We start from the raw sequence: 7324 nt of genomic DNA on the forward strand, positions 1-7324 counted from the left end.
GTGTCTATCAGAAATGCCTTCTTACATGAAGATGAGAAAAATGTTGCGTTGAAACTCAACATAACTTCTTATTTCATAGATATCAACATTACATGTATTTATACACTAGCAAGAAGCTATACCAAAGGTAAGAAAATATCCTACAGATCTCTCCTATAATTTCTTATAGATTTCTCCTATGATACTGCTAACTATATAAGGTAATAGAATATTTACAACATTCTTTCACACTCACCCCCCCCCTCCCCCAAGCTGGAGCATATATATTGATCATGCCTAGCTTGTTACACAAATAGTTAACTCGAGCTTCAGTCAATGTCTTTGTGAGCAAATCAGCTAGTTGCTCTCCTGTCTTTACATAACTTGTGGAAATCAAGTTCTCTTGAATCTTTTCACGAATAAAATGGCAGTCCACCTCGGTGTGCTTAGTTCTTTCATGATACACTGGATTTGAGGCGATATGAAGGTCAGCTTGATTATCACACCAAAGTTTCGATGGTGTGGGATACTTTAACCCAACTTCACTTAAGAGGTGATGTATCCACATAATCTCACTTGTGGATTGTGCCATAGCTCTATACTTGGATTCTGCACTAGATCGAGATACAACATTTTGTTTCTTACTTCTCCATGATATCAAATTTCCACCCACAAAGACATAGTAGCCAGTAGTAGACCTTCTATCAATCTTGGATCCAGCCCAATCAGCGTCTGCAAAACACTCAATGCGAGTATGTCCATTATTTCTATATACTATGCCAAGTCCAGGAGCGCCTTTCAAGTAACACAATATTTGTTCCAAAGCTGCCCAATGTTTGATTGTAGGCGTGGACATGAACTGACTAACAACACTTACAACAAAAGAAATATCTGGACGAGTTACAGTGAGATAGTTTAATTTCCCAACTAATCTCATATATCTCTCTGGATCATCGAATGGATCACCATCATCTTTTGTTAGCTACGAATTGGGAATCATTGGAGTACTACAAGGCTTCGCTGCCGACTTTCCAATTTCCTCAAGAAGGTCTAGGATATACTTCCTTTGAGATAAAAATATTCTCTTCTAGGTACCTTCATTTGAAATAGCAAAGCATGAGTTGTCTCAAGCAAATGCTTATTTTTTCTCTCAGCCACTCCATTTTGAGAGGGTGTATCAACACACGAAGATTGATGAAGGATACCATATTGATTCATGTAGTTCTGAAATGATGCTGACATGAATTTTTTAGCATTGTCACTCCTCAATATATGTACAGAAACATTAAATTATGTCTTAATCTCAGCACAAAAAATTGAGAAATGGGAGAACACTTCAGAACAATTTTTCATAAAGTAAATCCATGTCATTCGAGAAAAGTCATCTACAAAAGTAATAAAATATCTAAACCCAACTTTAGACACAACAGGGCATGGTCCCTAAACATCTGAATGAACTAATTCGAAAACAAAATCAGCCCGTTTATTATTTCTAGGACTTAACGAGCTTCTATGGCGTTTTACAAAATGACAAGACTCACAGTCTATTGAAGGCACATTTTGAAATTAAGGACATAATTTCTTCAAAACTGGAAGAGAAGGATGTCCCAAATGACAATGTGCTTCAAATGACGAGATGATACTGGAGCAAGCAACTGATGGAGGCCCCCATTCATCAAGAATGTATAGACTATCTGATACATGTCCTTTACCAATAATCTGCTACGTCATAAGATTCTGAAAGAGACAATAATCGAAATATAATCAGACAAAACATTTTAGTTCTTTGGTAAGTTTGCTCACATAAATTAGATTAAAGGCAAGACTAGGTAAGCCTAGCACAGATGACAAAGTAATAGATGAAGTGAGGTTAACAATTCCAGATCCCTCAATGGTATAACTAGAGCCATCAGCTATGGTAACAGAGGATGGTACTTTATGTGCCTGAAATTTAGAATATTTTTTGGAATCATTTGTCATGTGATCTGTGGCACCCGAATCAATGATCCAATTGCTTGAGGAGGAAACGAGACATTTGTTACCTGACTTAGTAAGGGCAGGGGTTGGTATTGATTCTTGATACTTTGTAAGTCTATCATACTTATCAGCGGAGATTGTAACAGTTGAAAGTGAACTCGAAGTGGCAGCAACATTGACAGTCTGTGCCTGTTGGTTGCGATTCTGTAATTTCTTACAGTTTCGCCTTATGTGCCTAGGTTCCTTACAATAGCAACAAGTATTGCCATTGTTCCATCTCCCAGCATCATTGTTTCTTTCTTTGTAATTGTTCCATACCCCAACATTGTTGTTATTGTTCCACCTTTCTGCATCATTGTTATGGTTCCATTTCCCTACATTATTGTTATGATTCCATTTTTTTCCATCTTTGTTATTGTTCCATTTTCTAGCATCATTGTTGTTGTTCCATCTCCCTGCATTATTTCTTCCTCTTTATCCTTTTGCAACAAGCACATTAGCCTGTTGATGGGCTGTAGTACTCTCTGTGCGCAACACCCGACTGAAAATATCTTTGAGAGAAGTGATCTCAAAACTGGAGAGAATCTGCAATTTAGCAATCTTAAACTCAGAGGGGAGTCCAGCTAAAAAACTCATTATCGTCATTTGTTCCCTCTGAGCTTGTTGCACCTTGATATTAGTACTGAATGGTAGAAATACATTCAGTTCCTCGTAGGTTTTCTTGAACTCCATGAAATATGTAGTGAGTGACTTAGCTTCCTTCTCAGAACGATAGAAAGCCTTAGAAACTTCATAAATCCGAGATAAATTACCTTTGCCAAAGTACAAATACTCCAAATAATTCATTAATTCTTTCACAAACTCAGAGTGATTAACCAAACCAACAACTTCATTATCTATAGAGTTTATGATTTGCAAGATTAGTCTAGCATCATCTCTGAGCCAAGCCTTTTTACCATCATTGGTTGGAGGATCTTGTATAAGATGATCATCCTTTTCAACACTACGCAAGTAGATCCTGATTTTTCTACTCGAATCTAAATAATTAGACTAATTTAATTTAGAATCTGTAATTTTGGATAATGTTGGAACAATTTCAGTCATGACAAATTTATCTTCAGCCATTTTAACTAATGTTTAGCCAAGAAATTGATTAAGAAGAACAAAGGATCAAAAATCTGCCACCAAACTGGTCGATAAGAGCAGTAGATCGACACTAGAACTGACCAAAGCAGTCACAGAAGCAAAGGGAAAAATACAAACCTGAAAATTGATGCTGGGACAGCAAGCGCAGACGTAATCTGTCAATTCCAAGAAGTCGAAATCTTTTCCTAAGATGCTAGGAAAAGTTCCAAATTTTCTGAATCAAGATCTTGAGCACTAGTGGCTCTGATACCATGAAACTCAACAGAACTTCTTATTTCATAGATATCAACATTACATGTATTTATACACTAGCAAGAAGCTATACCAAAGGTAAGAAAATATCCTACAGATCTCTCCTATGATTCTTACAGATTTCTCCTATGATACTGCTAACTATACAAGGTAATAGAATATTTACAACATTCTTTCACACGTACTATTGTACACATTCCTTATCATATTCGACTTGCTGCAAAGCTAGAAATTTCATTAAACCTGTTTGAGTTATTTTTTAATTAAATATATAAAACGTAGTTTTACGAATGACTCGAGTTATTTTCTCATAAATTTTAGCAAGACTTTTTTGCTATTATATCATTTTTTACTTGATTTGTTATATTTTATTTGAGTTGAGTGTCTATTAGAAATGTCTTCTTACATGAAGATAAGAATAATGTTGCGTGCTATTGTACACATCATCCATTCATCCTTGTCAGACCTGACTTACAATGAAGTCCGAAATATCATTAAACGTGTTTGATATATATATATATATATATATATATATTGTACAATTTTCAATGATAGATATTTAGTTGACTATTTTTTATTATATATGATTAAGTCATTATAAAATTATAGAATTACATTGAATACGTTATTATCGCTATTAGAATGGGGGTGCTCTTTTTTTTTTCCGTTTATTTGGGGGATTTTAGTGGTGTGGGTCGAAGAGCTGTTTGTTTTATCCTCTTACTGTAGTATTGTCGGTCAAGTGCTCCAAATAAAAGGGACACTGTTCATGCATTATTACTGTTGACACTGAAAAATGAAACCAAAAAATATTACAATAAAATAAAGCTAAGGGGCTGTCTAATTATTCTGTTACTCTATAGTATTTATTATAATTATAATTACAGCTGTCAGCCTTACAAGTTTCCACTTTCTCAAAAGGGAAAGTATTTACATTTGGAGGAAACAAAGTTACTGAATGCAGTCAATTATTCTTTTCAACTTTTTTCTTTCATTATATTCTTGTGGAGTTCATACAGTATATTATGCACATATATACCATAAAAAGATTAAAAAGTTATTAAAGATGTAGAATCTAGTTTGTACACAAATTTATGAGTCGTTTGATATGTGAACTAAATTATCTTATGGTTATAATTTGGGATAGTAATAGTTGGAGGAAATTACATTACAAAGAAAATATTCGCTACGAAATTTATGAGTAATGCTTACTTAATTCTTGCGATTAATATGAATTTTTTGATGTTTAGTTGTAATTTTGTACATTGCTAATTTTTCGTTTATAGTGTTATTCTACCTAACAGATGAAAATAATCCAAAGTTTTGGAGTTATGGCATAAGAAGAGGTATCATATCCGGCCTATCAAACGATCCCTTATAGTCCGTTCAGCTAAGTGTCTGATAACTAAAATATTTTTTTAAGTGTTTATTTTTTAGAGTTGAGAAATTTGATCAAACTTTGCCACCAAAATCAGGTTTCAAAAGATGAAAAAAAAAAAAGTCTAGTCAAACACAATTTACTGTTTTAATATTATCGAACAAACTTCTCAAAATGATAAACAAAATATGAATAATTGCTCTACAAAAGTATTATTTTGTTTTTGAAAAACACTTCTAACGAAAAATCTCCTTTCAAAGGAGAAGATTTTGAAAAGGTTACTAAAGAGGTTGTTAGATTGTAATTATGATTATAAATAATAACAAGTATCAAAATGTCAATAGATAATTAATCAAAAGCTTAATAGAGGGGTCCTAAACACCGAAAAAAAACCTTTATAAGAAAGTTTTCCTAAATAGGAAAGAAAGAATTAACATAATGAATAATTATAATAATTATAGTAGAGTTTCTTGTGGGTGGGGGACGTTATAATGGTTATGGACTAGGTTTAGTTGAAGGTCATAGTAGGTTAAATAAAAAATTATAGCACTATGGAGGACCTTGATTGTGGCCATAAAATCACATGCTACCATCAATAAAATGAGTTTTGTCCCTCACTTTTGGATGTTAGGATTACAAGGGGAAATATTATATTGTTGGTGTTGAATTCAAGTCCCCTAATATTGTTCAATTATTATTGTCTAGCTAGTATGTTTCGATGTTCGATATTTATATTGTAGTAGGTTCAGAGAGTAAGCACATCCTTGTATATATGTTAATTATCTAGTATTATGAGAGCTTATGATGTATTAACTTGAGATCAATGTAGAAATTCATATCAGAAGCAAATCTAGACAAGAATTAGAATGAGGCTGAAAAGCCTGAGCTACTTCGGAAGGTTAAAGGAAGGCTTAATAAAAACGGTTTCATTTTTCAAATTCGAACTTGAAATATGTTATTAACAACGAATAAGTATTTTATCATTTTAGTATTGCTTTTATTAGTAGAGGAGAAACATCAATTAAAAGCACAAAACATGACAAGATGGATTAGAAAGTTGGAATACTTTTATTATTTTTTTCTTTCTCTATGTTGAAATAATAATAATAGTTAGTGGTACGTACTAATTATATATTACTATTATTATTATTATTATTAAGAAAATAAAGAAGATGACACTAGTTATGATTCCCAAAGCATTGAAAGGTCCATCCTTAATCTCAAAGGTTAGATTCCCCACTTTCAATAGTAAAATCTTGTTTATGCTCCCTAATCTAAACACAAATAGTAAACTAGTGATGCAGACAATTGGTGTTTAAACTTTAAAGTCCAATCCAAATTGATTGGTTCATGGAGATTAAACCTTTTAGCCCATCCTTTCTTGTCCCCTCTTTAGCCCAACAAATTGGGCCCATTTGTTAAACAAACACACTTGACTACCAAAAGTACTCCAAAAAGTATCCATTTTAAAAAATTATTTTTTAACAATATTTATTATGGAAAAAAGTGAAAGACTTGAGTAGAAAATGTAGAAAGGAAAAAGGGGGCAAATACTTGTGCTCACTTTTTATTATTAACTATGGTTTTAAAGAGAGTTGGTTTAGGGTAGAGATTAAGATTTAGCAAATGGTAATGTGGGGAACACATTCATGCATAAATTGAATTGTAAGCTAAACTACAAGTCTACAAGAGAGTAAGTACTCAATTAAATAGAGTTTAATAAGTGGTCAACAACCAATCTAATATAATTATGTACGTAGATTTTATCCCTATCTTAAAAAGGTAGATAAACAATTTTGGTAGACCCTTTGGCATCTATAATTACACTTTAATTTTAATAATTTGGAATTGACAAAAAATTGGACTATTTCTCGAGTTATCCATGTCATCCTTGCACATGGGTCATTGCAAATCTTTTCTGTATCGTTCAAATTTTATCAAATGTACTCGAAAGGATGAGTTATATACACAATTAGCGTAATAAAATTTTAAACCTACAAGAATCATAAGAGGTGAAAAAAAGGAACCTTGTAGACCCGACATTGTGGAGTTCGATTTTTTACCAACTCGTGTTGGAAGTGAAGAAGCTTTCCTTTTTCATATTATAAAGGACTTATATGTAGATATTTTCTGAGTGATCTGATAATAAATGCCGACAAATTAATATTAGACAAGAAATAGGCAGCTAGATAAGTATTATGAACTGTTTAATTTCTCTGTGTTGATCAATGAGATAAATTAAATAGATACTCCATTACAAATAGTTGGAAAAAAATGGTGGGCCAATTGTTAATTTGGGTATTGTTGGATTGTCTGGATAGTGATTCTCAAAGTATGGAGGGATATGTATAACAACAATTTGTCGCTCTTCTTTTATTTCATTCACAATAATTAGTATAATATAGTTATTGCATACACAACATCTATTTATATGTTATTGAAAAATAATTCTACACCTTGTCTTCATTTCCTAATTTAGATGAATGTTGGGGGAAAAACATTGGGAGTATTGTCTCCACTACCCAATTTACAAGTGCAATTGAAAAAAAAAAAAGGGGGTTAGGAATTGTTATAATATGTCTCCTTATGAAA

General features: G+C 32.6%; 1 non-coding gene across 1 annotated transcript; it reads right to left on the reverse strand.

Moving 5' to 3' along the window:
- Positions 1 to 6585: 6585 nt before the first annotated feature.
- Positions 6586 to 6689, reverse strand: LOC125809480 (U6 spliceosomal RNA). Its single transcript, XR_007441802.1, has one exon. It is a non-coding gene; the product is annotated as a U6 spliceosomal RNA (small nuclear RNA).
- Between the last annotated feature and the right edge of the window lie 635 nt (positions 6690 to 7324).

The sequence above is a fragment of the Solanum verrucosum genome, unplaced genomic scaffold, assembly GCF_900185275.1.
Source record: "Solanum verrucosum unplaced genomic scaffold, falcon-dt-bn FXZP01000277.1, whole genome shotgun sequence".
Classification (NCBI taxonomy): domain Eukaryota; kingdom Viridiplantae; phylum Streptophyta; class Magnoliopsida; order Solanales; family Solanaceae; genus Solanum; species Solanum verrucosum.